Source organism: Melozone crissalis, unplaced genomic scaffold, assembly GCF_028551555.1.
Source record: "Melozone crissalis strain CALT ecotype California unplaced genomic scaffold, PUWL_Pcris_2 ptg000046l_1, whole genome shotgun sequence".
Classification (NCBI taxonomy): Eukaryota; Metazoa; Chordata; class Aves; order Passeriformes; family Passerellidae; genus Melozone; species Melozone crissalis.
The window spans coordinates 9,128,888-9,144,557 of NW_026535824.1; the positions used below are offsets into that span (position 1 = coordinate 9,128,888).

General features: G+C 49.5%; 1 protein-coding gene and 1 pseudogene across 1 annotated transcript in view; one reads left to right on the top strand and one right to left on the bottom strand.

Annotated features, from left to right (window-relative positions):
* LOC128943524 (zinc finger protein 665-like) overlaps window positions 1-15,670 on the bottom strand; it is a gene marked incomplete at both ends in the record, with an annotated part of 552,916 nt that overhangs the window by 249,197 nt on the left and 288,049 nt on the right. The gene's annotated exons all lie outside the window — the stretch shown is intronic.
* LOC128943526 (zinc finger protein 239-like) lies at window positions 1,732-2,721 on the top strand (annotated as a pseudogene).

A 15,670-nucleotide genomic window follows, 5' to 3' on the forward strand; every position in this document is an offset into this window, starting at 1 on the left:
GGGTTAATCCTTTGCTAACGGGTGTCCTTTTTCGTGCTAGTGCTGCCCAGAAAAAGGTACCCAGATGTCCGTAACTCTTTATATTTGTTGTCTCGTATTGTCCTAATTCAAATTGTCCAAATTATTACTACTCTAATTGTATTAGTATTTGTAGAACTATTTTATTACTAATAAACTTTTAAAATTTTAAAAACAAGTGATTGGCATTTTTCACAGGAGTTGAGTCCCAAATATATTTTGGTGTCGCTGAGAGAGGTATTTTTAATTCATTTGATGAGGGGATATTTTTGGATCTCTCAGGAATGCAAAGGGGAGCAGGGGAAGTGCTGAGTGCCTAGAGTGGGGGGATGCTGGAGAAAGGGGACCCTGGAACACCTGATATAAAATTTCAATGGTCAATCCAAATTTTACTTCTATACCTTTTATTTTAAAGCAAGCAAGCAGCGCTGGGTGGCCGGGGAGTCACTGCTCCACTCACAGCACACACAGTTCAGTAAAGTATATATACTGTTTTTAAGCCTACAAAGCAGTTTCCAATGTGCTTGGTTAGTCCAAATTAGCAAATATCAATAAGCTGGGAGCAGTAATTTCATAATATTTCTAGGTTATCCTTGATTCCTATCCTTGTGGTTGTCTGGAGGGAGGCCTTGCACTGGTGTCTGCTACATGATTTTGTCAACTGCATCAAGCTTTTTATTATACATAAGCTTTTAATTGCTTTGTTGCAATATCTCTTAACTTTACCCCAACTTCCTCTAATTTATTCTAAGCATCAGTCATCTTGCTACCTCATCTCTTTTGCTCTACTATACTTCTTTGATTTTGATGCTTTTTTTGGCTGTTTGGTCAGAAAGTTTCAAAACCTTTCTTTGTGTCTGTTTTAGACACAGCAGATAGAAGCATTTGCTGATTCCATTGCCAATTGGCACAAATCACAAAAACAATTTCCACAGAATCAGGGGAGGGTAAGCCCTGGGACACCCCCCAAAACCCCCTCATCATGTCTGAGCAGGACCCGGGAGAGGGGGAATGCCCAGGACCCACAGCCCCCCCAGCAGCTCTGAGAAGAGAGACCCCCATAACCCCAAAGTGAGGACACTGGAAACAGGGAACTCCTGGGAGAGGTTTTTGGACTCCTTGATTTTTGGAGGTATTTCTGGCCACCAGACGTCTGGTGACTTCTAGAGATGGACTTGCCCAGTGGGACCTCCGAAGGCAATGCACTCACATCTTGTTTTTCCCCCAAATCAGGATTTCCCATTCCCAAACCTCATCTGGATGGAGAAGGCTGTGAGGAAGAAGAAGATGCCCCAGGGCACTGAGGCAGGTGAGGAGGAAGTCAGTGCCCCTTTTCCCCTCTGTCCTGCTCCATCTCCCAGCCCAGCACGGCCCCGGCTGCAGCACAGCCCCACTGCTGATGCTGTCTAGCCAGGGATGCACTGGGGGAATCCCCTTTCCCCTTCCCTCTGGCATGGAGGCAAATCCCATCCTCTTCTTGTCCTTCCTCCCCCAGGGAAGGAGCTGAGGATGGAGACCAGGGAGGACAAATCCCCAGAGCAGAACCTGGTGGAAGAGGCTGTTTTGAGTGGCTCCAGGGCACAGGAGTCCACCGGGGAGGAAAAGCCCCGGAGATCCCACAGGAGGAGGGGCTGCAAACCCAGCCCAGGGTGCTCCGAGGAGGAAAGACTCAGCCTGAGCCAGGAAGGCAGCCAGAGATGTGGCCAGAGCGCTGAGGTGGTGGTCCATGAGCAGCTTGATGATGGCAAGAAGCCCCACCAGTGCTTGGAATGTGGGAAGAGTTTCGGCAGGAGCGACCACCTGCTCATCCACCAGAGGACCCACACCGGGGAACGGCCCTATGAGTGTGGGGAATGTGGGAAGAGCTTCAGGATCAGCTCCCACCTGATCGTCCACCAGAGGATCCACACCAATGAACGGCCCCACAAGTGTGGGGAATGTGGGAAAGGGTTCAGGATCAACTCCAACCTGATTGCCCACCAGAGGATCCACACCAATGAACGACCCTATAAATGTGGAGAATGTGGGAAAGGGTTCAGGAGGAGCTCCAGCCTGAAACTCCACCAGATGATCCACACTGGGATACGACCCTTTGTGTGTGGGGAGTGTGGGAAGGGCTTCCGTGACAGCTCCCGCCTGATCATCCACCAGACAATGCACACTGGGGAGTGCCCCTACACGTGCTCAGAGTGTGGGAAGAGCTTCATTGAGAACTCCGGCCTGATTATGCACCAGAGGATCCACACTGGGGAGAGGCCCTACAAGTGCAGGGAATGTGGGAAAAGCTTTAGGCAGAGCTGCCATCTGAATGCCCACCAGAGGATCCACACTGGGGAGAGGCCCTACAAGTGCAGGGAATGTGGGAAAAGCTTCAGTCAGAGCACTAGGCTGATTCTGCACCAGACGATCCACACCAGTGAGAGGCCTTACAGGTGTGGGGAATGTGGGAAATGCTTCAGGCAGAACTCTAAGCTGATTGCCCACCAGAGGATCCACACTGGGGAGGGACCCTATGAGTGTTCTGGGTGTGGGGAGAGGTTTCAGAGCCGATACCGTCTCCTCAAGCATCAGCAGATTCACACAGAATAGAGGCTCTTCTGCTGCCCTGACTGCAGGAAGGGCTTTTAGAAAAACTCCACCCTCGTCACCCACCAGCGGATCCACACTGGGGAGAGGCCCTGACAGTGTCCCAAGTGTGGGAAGAGCTTCTCCCAGAACTGTGCCGTGACCCAACACCAAGGGAGGCAGCAGTAAGGGATGCCCAACAAGTGCCCTGTGTGCAGGAAGAGTGTTACCTTGATTCTTAAAGATTTTCTGAGCCTTCTAATGTTTACATTCTTGTAGCAAACTTTCTCAAACACTTTCTGTAAATAACTTCTTGTTTGGCATTCTTTTATAGAAGAAGAAAAATTTGATGGACTGTTGGTTTGTCCAGTGTCATTGGAGAGGTGGCACTTTCACCCTCCAATCCAGTAACTTTTAGAAAACTCTAAATGTTGGAGTCAGGAAATAAACTTCCCTTTTCTTCCCCTTGAGAGCAGCAGTGTGTGCGCTCGTGTTGTTTTGTGTCCTGCAGTGACAGGAAGAGCTTTGAGCGCTGCTTCAACTCCATCCCCCATTGGGGACCCCCACTGGATGGTCCACAGTGATCCTTGCTGGGCAGAGACTTGGTCATCCATGATCCTGGTGATCCATGTTGGGAAGACACCTGGCTGGTGGTCTCCACGTCTTCCTGGCTCCCCTTGGGCACTTGGACACGGCCAGAGAAAAATCCATTGGGATGCAAACAGACATCAGAATTTCACAGGGGACAGCACAGTTTTTTACTTTTGACACCAAAAAAGTCTCACCTTTTGCATCCAATCATTGCTTCGAGTGGCATCCAGAATTCCAAATGGTGTTGGAGGTCTTTTCCAACCCGAATCATTCCATGATTCTAATTCTCTCTGGCCCACCAGCATCTTCCACAGCCAAATCGTGTTTGACTGGGGCAAAACCCAGGATTTTGGAGACAATGGAGTGGAAATCTTTCTAGAAAAGGTCCTTTCTACCCGCCCAGGCACACGGATACTCAGCCAGCATGGACACGTAAATGCTTTTATTTTGGCCTTTATTTTCGTTCATTTTTCATTATCCTTCACCCAACACTGGGGTAAATATAAAGACATTTAACTCACACACACATGGTGACATTGTGGGAAATGGGTGGGGACATGGTGGGGATGGGGACAAGGACCTGGGTGGGGACATGGTGGGGATGGGGACAAGGACCTGGGTGGGGATGTGGTGGGGATATGGTGGGGATGGGGACCAGGACATGGCCGTGGATGGCGATATTGGGCATGGGGGGGTGTCACAGATAGAGATGGTGACATGGGGCTCTATGGCCATGGAGGAGGACATGGGGAACATGGCCATGGATGGTGACACAAGTGGCCTAGAGACAAGTCCATGGGTTGACATGTCCATGCCATGGGGTGTCCCATGGCCAAGGACAACACATCCCCACCACCACCATGATACTGTCCCTTTCATGCTACCATTTATTCCCTGCTCCTCCCCATTGTCACCCCACTGTGAACCCAGCCAGGGACAGGGGTGACATTTGGGGACACTCCTGTCCCCACTCCAGCACATGCCTGGGGCCAGCAGAGAAGGGGACGAAGGACGACGGGGACCGTTCCTTGCTGTTCTCCAGACTGAACCTCAGAGGACTGAACACCTGGGGTGACACCGACACAGTCACACTGAGGGGACACAGCTGTCACCACCATGGTGACAGGGACACCTCATAGGGTGGCCCTACCTCAGGCTTGGGCCAGAGGTCTGGGTTGTGGTGGGTCCCGTAGATGCTCTTCAGGCAGATGACCCCTGGTGGGATGGGAATGGCCACTTTAGGGACAGCAGATGAGGGTGGGTGGTGACACTGGGGACACCCTGGCCATGCCATACCCTTGGGGATGACACAGCCGTCACACAGGGGGATGTCCTCGGTGCAGCGCCGGGACACAGCAGTGACAGGAGGGTGCAGCCGCAGGCTCTCCTTGATGCACATGGTGGTGAAGGGCAGCTGGGACAGGTCGTCCCTGGGGACAAGCGGGGGTGGCACTGTGTCCCCGAGCCACATGACCAGGGTGGCCCTGGGGACGTCTCACCATTCAATGTCCGCAGTGTCCCGGCCAGCCAGGAGCTCCTGGACCTGCTGGTGGCATCGCTCCTGGTGCTCAGGATGGCCAGTCAGGTTGTAGAAGAGCCATGCCAGGCCACTGGCCATGGTGGCTGTGGGGACACTGGGTGAGTGAGGGGACACTGGAGTGGCTCCTCCCCAGTGGCACCTGCGAGCTCGTGCTCACCCTCAAGCATGAAGGTGTCAGCCTCAGCCGTGATGTCCTCATCCGACAGGGTGCGGCCATTCTCGTCCTGCAGGGGCAAGATGGGCCACGGGCCACTGGGGCCACCAGTCTGTGGCCACCTGGGGCCAAATCCCATCCATGGCCACCACCCTATGGCACCACCATCCCACTGGCCACCAGCTCTATGGTCAGTGCTGCCCATGGCCACCACTGTTCTCCTGTGGCCACCAGTCTATGCCCAAGCCCCCCATGGCCACCAGCATCCTACTGGCCTCTATGGCCAATCCTTCCATGGCCACCACCACTCTCTTGACCACTTCCATGTCCCCATGGCCACCACCCCAGCCCCACCTTGGTGAGCAGCAGGATGTACTCGCTGGTCTGTCTGCACCAGGGACAATGGGGGGACACTGTGGCCACCAGCATGGATGATAGCAGGACCATTGGGGCCACCAGAATGGCCAACAGGGACAGTGATGGGAAAGGATGGCCAGTGGGGACCATGGCAGAGCCAGCACAGCCGCCAGGATGGCCAGCAGGGACAATGGTAGGGTCACCAGGGCCACCAGGATGGCCAGCAGGGACAATGGTAGGGTCACCAGGGCCACCAGGATGGTGTCATGATCCGCTCATACAAGCGGGGATCATGATGGTTCGTTAACTGATCTCAGAGTGCAAAAGCAACACGGAAGGGGATTTTGGTATTAATCAAAACAAATGCACCTTTAATTGAGTGCCCACAGCAGATGTGATGGAAGGATTAGAAAGGAGAATAAAGGATAGAGAGAGAGAGAGAGAGAGAGGGGAGGAATAGCTGCCAATGGAGAGACAAAACCCTCGTGGTCCAGCCAATAGATCCGTCTTGTCACGTCAGGGAGAATCTCAAAGTCTTCGTTCTATTGTAGTCCTCCACCAAGGGGGGGAACAGGTAAGTCTATTGAAACCACCGAGAGGGAACAGGTAAGTTTACAGACAGTCCATGTTCTCAGCAGTGAGCGAGACCAATTGTTTTCTTGGTCCAGGGAACACACCTGCAGGCAACACTTGGCAAACATCTCGCTTCAGTCCGGCCAGCCCCTGTGTTAGAGTTATAGGGGTCTCAGTCTCAGCCCTTGGGAGGGGGCTTCAGTCTCCATCCATCACAGTGGTCGTGAGGCAACTGAGGGAAACCTCAGAGTGTCTCTTACAGATGATCAGTGGGGACAGGTGACAATCACTCCTGGCCGTGGCTCTCGTGGCTGAAGATGCACTTCTGGAGCGTGTCCAGGGTGAGGAGGCTCAGGGGCTGCAGCACCTCCAACTCCACTGGCCCCCACCAGCTGCCACTGCTGCTGCCGCCCACTTACGGGGAAGGACTGGGTTGGGGAGGGAACAGGGAGGAGATCAGGGACAGGAGAGAGGTGATAAATTGGGGGGTGGGACAGGAGTGGGAGAGGGGGAGGAGTTGAAGAGAGGGTGTGGAACAGGAATGTGGTGATGAATGAGGGGTGGGGTTGGGACTTGGGGGCAGCTTTGTGTTTGGGGTATGGGACAGTATAGAATTTGGGTACAGGACGGGGCTCGGGGTGCAGGACAGGACTCAGGATGCAGCAGTGGGTGCAGGACAGAATTTTGGGTGCAGGACTGTCCTACGGTGACGTTATGATGCTTGTATCCCCATCCATGTGTTCTGTTTATGCTGGATATTATGTTCTGTGCCTTCAAGACTGGCTCTAAAGAGTGAATGTTTTGTTTTGGTTTTGTTATCAGCCGCTCCCCCACGGCTGGTGGGACAAACAGGCAGGGCAGTACATGGTGCTGCTTTTGCTTTTTGCTTGGCTTTTTGCTTTGCTCTTGCTTTTGTTTCTGCTCATTAGTTAGTTTAGCTAAGCAGTCTGAATTTTTCCCTGGACTGTTTTCCTTTCCCTTTCTTGGAACCACTCAAACCTGCTCTGGACTGGGACTTGGGAACACCGAGAGTTTGCACCTTGTGGCTGCAGCAGCTGCCCCAGCACCAGAGGGACTGATAACAGAGCGACCACTCCCAAGAGAGACTTTCTGAATTTGTCATCTTTTTCAGAGTGGTGAAAGAGTGTTGTCACGTGGTATTGTTCATTCTGTGTGCTGGGGGTGCTTTGCCTGTTAAATAAACAGGTTCTTTCCACTTCTCTCCAGGGAATCCTTCCTGACCCAGTTGTGGAGAGGGGCAATGTGTGTTTGCTTCCTGGAGGAGCCCCTTTGGAGGTTTTCTCCCAAATTTGCCCTAAACCAGGACAAAATTTGGTGCCCAATGTGTGGGACTTGAGAGAGAGTGGAAAAAACCCTGTTCTGACTGCATTTTGGTTGCCATTACTCTGTGTTGGTATCAAGCAGTTAATGGCCATGTTTTTTGAATTCATAATGTCTCTTGGGGTGGAGGCTTGCATGCATTTCTGGTCCCTAGGTGCAGAGGATCATTAACGGGACATCACACCATGATCAATATGATCAAGTGAAGCCAATTTATTACAAAAAGCAAGCCATTTTTACACTCTTCTCTATTGTTCACACCTCAAGCTAATATGTGATTGATTAAATCCTTTTTACTCACGCATTTTGACATTTCAGTTAATTTTAGTTAATCTTTCTTCTTCAGGCATCTTGCTGCAGGTTTTCTTGTGTGCCTTTGCATCCTGAACCATCTGCTGCTGAGCATGTTCTTCTCCTTTTGTGTCCTTCAAGGGCATAGAGACCTTACTCAGTTTCTATGAAGGCTGGATTGTGCATATGTTGCATATGTCCATTGTCCTGCAAAAAACCCTCAACACTCCTCCCAATGCTTTCTGGTCATTCAAGTGCCCTTCAGCTGACTGGTTTCATGCTTTGAGCTTCAGGGAATTGCCTAATATTTCTGAAGCTCAAAAAAATAGCATATTAGTCAACATCTTAATTGTGTTTATATCTCACAGAATTACCTTTTCTTTTGTCTTTGTCTGAAACTGTTCCTGTACGGAAATCTCTGGGGGATGGTGGACATGTCAGATGGTTCTGGGACATCCCAGAGCACGTGGACCTTGGCTCTGCACAGGAGAGCTCTTCATCCCCTTTCTGTCTTTTCCTCCCTCTGGGCATGGAGGGAGCTCCTGACTTCAGTGTGTGACTCGTGTGTGCAAAGAGCAAATCTGGGCAGAATCGGGGCAGGGAGGGTTTGGGGAGACCTTGGGATCTGTGCTGGGCACAGAAAGTGTTTTCCATTGCTCTGAGACTGTCTGCTGTGGAAAGTGGATTTATTATCCCACAGAGGAATGACTTTTGCATTTGATGGAGCTGTGCCTTCCCTTGGCTTTGTTGGCTGACAATAAATAAACATCCCTCTGTGTCTCGGGCAGCTCCTTCTCCAAGGAAAGCAGGTGGGAGTTGGAGCCAAGGAGCTGAAAGCTGCAGATGCAGCCTGGGCTGGAGGGAGCTCAGATTTGCACAAGGCTGCTCTGAGTGCCAGGGCTTGGATGGGGGAAATGGTGGGGTGGGGGTAGGGACAGAGTCTGATTGATTGTCAGCCATGGAGGGTCTTGATTTTCATATCCATTCAAACAGCATGAGGAGGTTCTTGGATTTAGTGTCAATTGAAGATTGCACATATCAATTTATTAACAGGGAAAAATACCTAAATGGGACCTAAGAAATCTTTTCTCACTGTTTTTTAAAAAAGAATATATTCAGTTTGAATGCACTTCTGAAATCTGCCTAATTAACCACACACAATATTTGAAAACTGAAATCAAATTATCCCCAGAGGCTTGGCTTGTTAAAGTGTTCTGAATGTTAATGAGACCTTGGACACTGAATTCCTGCACTGAAGAGCTGAAGGCTCTAGGGCAAGCCTCTAGAGCAGGAAAATTCAGCAGCAGCCTCCAAGGTGCTGGGGATGTCAGCAGCCCCCACTGAGGCCATCCCTGCCCAGAGACCGTGGGGGAATGGGCAGACAAGGAGAGCGTCCCTGGGGCTGGGGCAGCACAACTCAGAGGCACCAGAGGCTCCAGCTGGGAAATGGAGTGTGGAATGTGGCTGGGAGCTCAAAAGAACAAAACAGCCTTTACTGCGAACTTTAGAAAAACCAGAGAAACTTTGGCAAAAGGTTTAGTATGACGTTCAATCAACAAAAACCAATTCTCAGAGCACTGACTTGGCCCATTCACCTTCACGAACTCTTAGCTTCATCAATTTTAAGTTACTCAAATTCTACAAGAAGCGTGAATTAAAAAGAGAGAAAGACAAAGAAGATACAGAGGAGCACACACACAGCTACCAACTCCTGGATTCCAGCAGTGTTCAGATAGAAATTCCAACAGGAGGTAGGGTCAAGATGTGTGCTTGCCTTGTGGTCAGCCTTAAATACCCCTTGGTCTCCCTGGGCCCTTCCCCCAGGTGGGACTTGGGCTCATTTGGTCCCTCAGGAGCTGGGCTGGGGGCTGCAGAGGTGGCTGTGGAGCATTTCCCGTGCTGTGCCAGGGACTGGCAGACACTGCTGGGCTGGGATGGAGGCTCTGGGGGGATTGGGGTCGCAGGGCAGGGCAGGGCAGGGGTTCCAGGGCAGGGCAAGGCTGGACCTGCCCCTTCCTCCCCCAGACACAAAATGTTTCCAGCCAACAATCTCTTCCAGTCTGTCACTACAGGGAATGCTGGAAGTGAAATCCCATTTGTGGCCATGGGCACCTGGATTAGAAGGACAGTTCTTTTCCATAGGAAGGAAAGCACAGAGCTCCAAGGTTTGGAAGGCAGATGAGAGCCTCAGTAGGCCAAGGCCAGCCAGACGTGTCAGGAATGGCAGATTTTTTTTGGAAGCAGTCTTTGAATTTAGGGAATTTTGGAGGTGGAAAACCAATCTCGGCCATGGGCACCTGGAGAGGCAGGACAGTTCTTTCCCATGGGAAGGAGAGCATGGACCCTTCCTCAGTGTTTTGGGGACAGATGAGAAGTGACTATTGTGAAACCACTGCCAGCCAGACTTGTTCTGGCAATATTCCTATGGGAACAATCTCAGAATATAAGGAAATCTGGAGGTGAAATCCCAATTCTGGCCATGGGTGCCTGGAGCAGAAGGACAGTTCTTTTCCATTGGGAAGGAAAGCACAGAGCCCCAGTGTTTCAGCAGCAGATGAGAAGTGACCCTCAACATGCACAGGTCAGCTGGACCAGTCAGGCAGTCCATGGGAGGCCAAACCAGCCAGAGCTGTTCTGTGTTCCCTTGGTTTTGTGGGGCTCCATAGTGTCACAATGGTGCCTTGGATCCATGGAGCCCCGCAGTGTCATCATGGTGACTTGATTCCATGGGTTCCAGCAGTGTCACAATGGCCCCTTGATTACAAGAAGACTTGCAGTGTCACACTGGCCCCTAGGTTCCATTGGGTCCCACAATGTCACAGTGGCCCTCAGATGTCATAAGGCCCCACACTGTCACAATGGTCCCAAGGACTCCATGCGCCCTTGCAGTGTCACAATGGTCTCCATGGTTCCCCAGGCCCCACAATGTCACAGGACTCCTCTGTTCCATGAGGTCTGCAATGTCACAATGGACCTTTGGACCCTGGGGCTTTGCTGTGTCACAATGGTCTCCTCTGGCTTCACAGTGTCACTATGGACCACTGATGACAGGAGGCCACTCTGTGTTGCCCTGGAGCTTTGGTTCCATGCAGCCCTGCAGTGTCACAAAGGCCTCTTGGTTTCATGAGGCCCCACAGTATCACAATGGTCCTCCCAGGGCCACCATGAGGAGGTCCATAGTATCACAATGGACTTCCTCATGGTCTCACTGGTTCCATGAGGCCTCACAGTGTCCCAATGGTTTGCTTATTCCACGGGGCCTCTTAGTGTCACAATGGTCTCCATGTTTCCATGGCCCAGCAATGTCACAGTGCTCTCTATGATTCCATGGTGCCCCACAGTGTCACAATGGTCCCTTGATGTCACAGGGCCCCACAGTGTCACACTGGCTCTTTGGTCTGACAGGGCCCCACAGTGTCACAATGTTCCCTTGGTCTCAAAGGGGCCCACAGTGTCACAATGGTCCCTTGGTCTCACAGGGCCCCACAGTGTCACAATGCTCCCTTGGTTCCATGGGCCCTGTGCTGCTGCGTTCCCCCCTCCCCTTCTCAGGCCGCCCTGCCAGCTGAGAAATGCTCCTTGGGCCTCGGCCTTGGCCAACAGCCCCTGGGCTCAGCTCCTCTGCAGCTCATCACAAACACTGTCTGCTCCAGGCACTGCTGCTGCCCAACCAGCTCCTGGTTCCTTTAGCAGCAGCCCTGGGAACTGTTTTTGTTCCCTCAGCAGCACAACATCCCTGTTCTCACCCTGCCAAAGAAAGCTGTTGATGCCAAGTGCGGCCAGGATGAACCATTGCTGGGACTGAAGCCCCTCTCTTGGGGCCCTGCAAACAGCGCTCCAAAAGGAGCCCTTGGAGCTCTCCTGGGCCAGCGACTCCCTCTGAGTGGGGCCTCTCCCAGCCGGGAACTCTCCCGTTTGCTGCACTCGAGGATCCCCAACAACGATGGAGCCTGGGCTGATCCCCCCACTCCTCCAGGCTCAATCCTTCACTCGCTGGGGATATGGCAAAGGATCCTCAGGGAGCATTGCCTGCCCTCAGGGGAATTGCTCACAGGTGCCTTGCACTGACTCTTGGTGTCTGTGTGCACACAGGAGTCTGTGCTGGGGAAATGTGGCAGAAATGCTGCTCTCTGAGGGGTTTAAGTGCTTTGGATGGCTGAGCCAGTCAGATATCCAGATATCAGTAAGTAAGGTTTTGTCACAAGCTCTAAGCTAAGTTAAATGCTTCTGAGAGCTGTTCTTTTGCAAAGATATAAAGTTTATTTTAAGTTATAACCTAATTTTTTTAAGTGGTATTCCTGTTTTAAATTGTTAAGTCATAAGTTATAAGTTAGGTTAAATACTGTTAAGTAGTGTTCTTCTGCCAAATTGTGAAGTTGAAGGTATCACTTAAGGTTAAGGTGTAAGTTAAATTCTGTTAGGTTTGAGCTCTATTAAGCTTTTAGGCTGTATTCCTTTATCCTTGCCCTCGCTGCCCTTGTGTCATACACACTCACAGGGACAGTTCTCAGTTCATTTCTGGTTTGATTGCCTAGATTTACTTTGGTTTTGTTGTTACTTTGTTTCCTTTCTGTGCCTGATGTTTCCAGTCAGGAGCAGAGTGACTCTTGCCAAGGAACTTTGTGCTGCTGTCCCTTAATATTAAATGTGGTTTTTGCTGCTCCCTTGCTGGGGATTTTTTCCAGTGCTCTCAAGCCCTCGTTCGTAACAGGGTGAAGGAGCCCTGTGAAGCCCCAAAATGGATAGCCTTCAAGAAACAATGAGTTAAAACATGGAATGCGAAACATCCGAAGAAAGCATAGCACTTAAGAAACATATAGAGCAATAAATCAGTTAAGGCATGGAACACAATGACAAGAAAGAGAGATAGGGATAGGAGAACTGATGGGCTAAGCATGTTCAGAGCCAACTAAGTCAAACTAACCCTAATAGCCTTGCCAAGCCATGGGACCAAGCCAAGTACACCGGGAATTGGCCATATTAAGATAGGAGTTCAAAAGTTTAAAGAGGAAGACTCATCAGGTGACCCCTGCCCACGATGAAGGCAACCGGAACGACCACCAAAATGATCCTCAAAAGAGATGTCTCCGCCCACGCTTCGCCCACACCACGCCTCTTATGAATATGTATGCAAAAACATGATTATGCATGTGATATGATGTAACTTCATAATCAAAACTGTATAAAAAGCTTGCTTCGGTTACAAGATACTCAGAAATCCCTTTTGTGATTTCTCTGACGCGTCGCAATAAAATACCTCCTGTCTATGCTGACTTAAATTGAGTCTCTTAGGCAGTTATTCTTGCCTTTTAGAGCAAAATTCGGCATCATATCTGGCGACCCAGATGGGACGAACAGACGGGAGATCGGGGCCTTAAGGAGTCCCCCGGAGCTGAGCCCGGGGCCGGGACCCTCCGGGCGCCCCTGACAGATTTTGTCAGAGGAGACTCCCCCCCCCGGACCAGCGCTCTTTGGTGGACGAAGGGTTTCCTGCATCTCCTGCTCCAATTAAGAGGTATTTTAATTGTTTATTGCTTATTGATTTTGGAATAAAGCGCTTTAATTGGGAAACGGAGACCAGACGTGGTCACCCGACAGGAAAGCCAGGGGATGCCTTGGCAAAATCCCATTTGGAATCGGGGTCAGAGACCCCATTTGGAATCGGGGTCAGAGACCCCATTTGGAATTGGGGTTAGAGACCCCATTTGGAATCGGGGTTGTGTAGCCCCATTTGGAATCGGAGTATTTGTTAAAAGAGTGTGTTTTTCTTTCGTCTTAAATGTTGTTGCTCTGTTTGAATCTCTAAATGTTGTTGCTTTGTTTAGATCTTTAAACTATGCCCGGGAACGTATCCAGCCAAGCCCAGGACCCTGTCCAATTTTTCCCTTTCCCTGATAAGGTTTTGAAGAAATATTTGTGTTATGCTTTTGTCTAATATTGTTATGTTGTCTGCAAGCATTTTTGTAATTTGCTAAGACGTGAGTTCGAATTGCAGGACAAGGATTCGATATTTTGTGTCAACTGTAATTCTTGTGTATGTAAGAATTTATTGTGATATTATCTGCAAACTGTACCTTGATTTACAGCTGTTTTTACGGGTGTGTGTGACAGCCCGAAGTTGACCAATATCAGTACTATACGGTTTGCCAGCGACATCTCGTGGTAAAGCGGTGTACTTTGATAGACCGGAAAAGTAAGACAGTTTAGATTAAAGAATGTGAGTATGAGTAAGAGCGAATGACCGATTAGAAATTGTGTGTATGAAGTGTTAAAATAAATTGGCATACAGTGTTTGCGGGAAAGAGATTAAACCGAAAACACAGACGTAGAGAATAGCCATGAGAAGTCAACAGGGCAAGGACGTAAATATGAAAACCCCCTTAAGATGTATCCTAAAGCACTAGAAAGACTTGGGAAGAATTCCGGGGAGAAACATAAGTAAGAAAACACTCCTTAAATATTGCACACAGTAGTGGCCATTGTATAAATTAGATGACAATGAGAAATAGCCGCCGGAGGGAACAACCAATTATAATACTATTTTACAACTGATGCTTTTCCTCCGCCGGCTTAATAAATGAGATGAAGTGATGTATGCTGACATGTTCTTTACCCTAAGCAATAAACCAGAGTGGCAGAAAGAATGTGGGGTAAACGTGGCACCTCAAGACCCTCTAGTGTTAGCCTTGGAAAAAGATAAGAAAAGTTCAAAGCCTAAAGAACGTTGCTGTGATGCATGTAGCATTAAGCAACAATGTCTTAAGTTAACAAGAAGAGACAGTGGAAAAGAGAGCGAAATAAGCCTGTGAGAATACCATCCCTTTGCTCCAGGGCGAGAAGGACCTCTTCCCAGGCCAAAAAAGGAACAAGAAGATCCTAGCCCATTAAAAGAACTGGATCGATGGTAGAAATCTAAGTTTGGGCACAGCCCCCAGAGACTAGAAAACAATTGGGAAGAAGGTACCCCATTAAAATCAGAGATCGATGAAAAGAAAAACAGCCCTCAGGGACTAAAAAGTCCACAGGGATCGGGGAGCTACATAGATGCTGACAGCCCACCCAGACTAGAAATCGAAGGGGAGGAAGGCAGTCCATCAGGAGCAGAGAGCCGAAGGGAGACACGTAGCCTGCCCAAACTCAGTCCATATGGGGATAACAACACATCCAGAAGTGGAGGCATCTGCAGAATGGAGACCAGCACACCAAGGACTGGAGACAAAAATAACTCACTGGGAAGCGACCTCTCTAAATTGAGAGGCGACGTCTCTGAATTGAGATACAGTGAGAAGAATAATAATGAAACAGGCAAAAAGGAGGTAGAAGCAACCCAGTAGGAGGGAGGGGGAGGCTCCAACCCCACCCGACTAGAGTAGGGCCAAATCAGTGTGCTTACTGCCTAGAGATAAGACACTGGAAGCAAGAATGCCCCCGACTAAGGGAAAGGCTGATGGCCACCACTACTTCCACACATCAAGATGGTGAATGAGGGGGACCAGTGGGCCGTACCCTAGCAGACCCACTGATTAAAATAGAGCTAGGAGAAAGTAAAAAAGAATTGAACTTTTTGATTAATACTGGAGCAACCTTTTCAGTTTTAAATCAAGAATTGGTACCTAAAAGTGATGAATTTGTACAAGTTGTGAGAGCAACAGGCCAACCAGAAAAGGCTTACTTTTTGAAACCTATTAAATATAAAATCGAAAAACAAATGAGAATTCACCAGTTCCTGTATTTACCAAATTCGCCAAAGCCCTTATTGGAGAGAGACCTGTTAGAAAACTTGAGAGCCATAATAAAGTTCAACAAAGACAAATTAGAATTTCAAGTAAATGAAGAACAACTGATTACAGCTTTAAGCCTAACAATCAGTTGTGTGGACCCCAAACCTGAGAATCACAATTCCGAGCGAATTCTGAGTGAGACATACCCATTAGTCTGAGCTACTGATATACCGAGAAGATCAAAACAAGCAACACCGATTATTGTTGAACTTAAAGTTAGGGCAAAACCGGTGAAAAGAAAACAATATCCTCTGAAGATAGAAGACAGGAAAGAGATTGAGCCCATAATCAAAAGGTTTTTTAGAACTAGAGTTATTGGTAGAATGCGAATCAGATTTTAATACGCCAATCTTGCCAGTAAAGAAACCTAATGGGGCTTATAGGCTAGTTCAAGATCTGAGAGCAGTGAACGAAATAACCAAGACATTACATCCGGTAGTTGCTAACCCATACACGCTT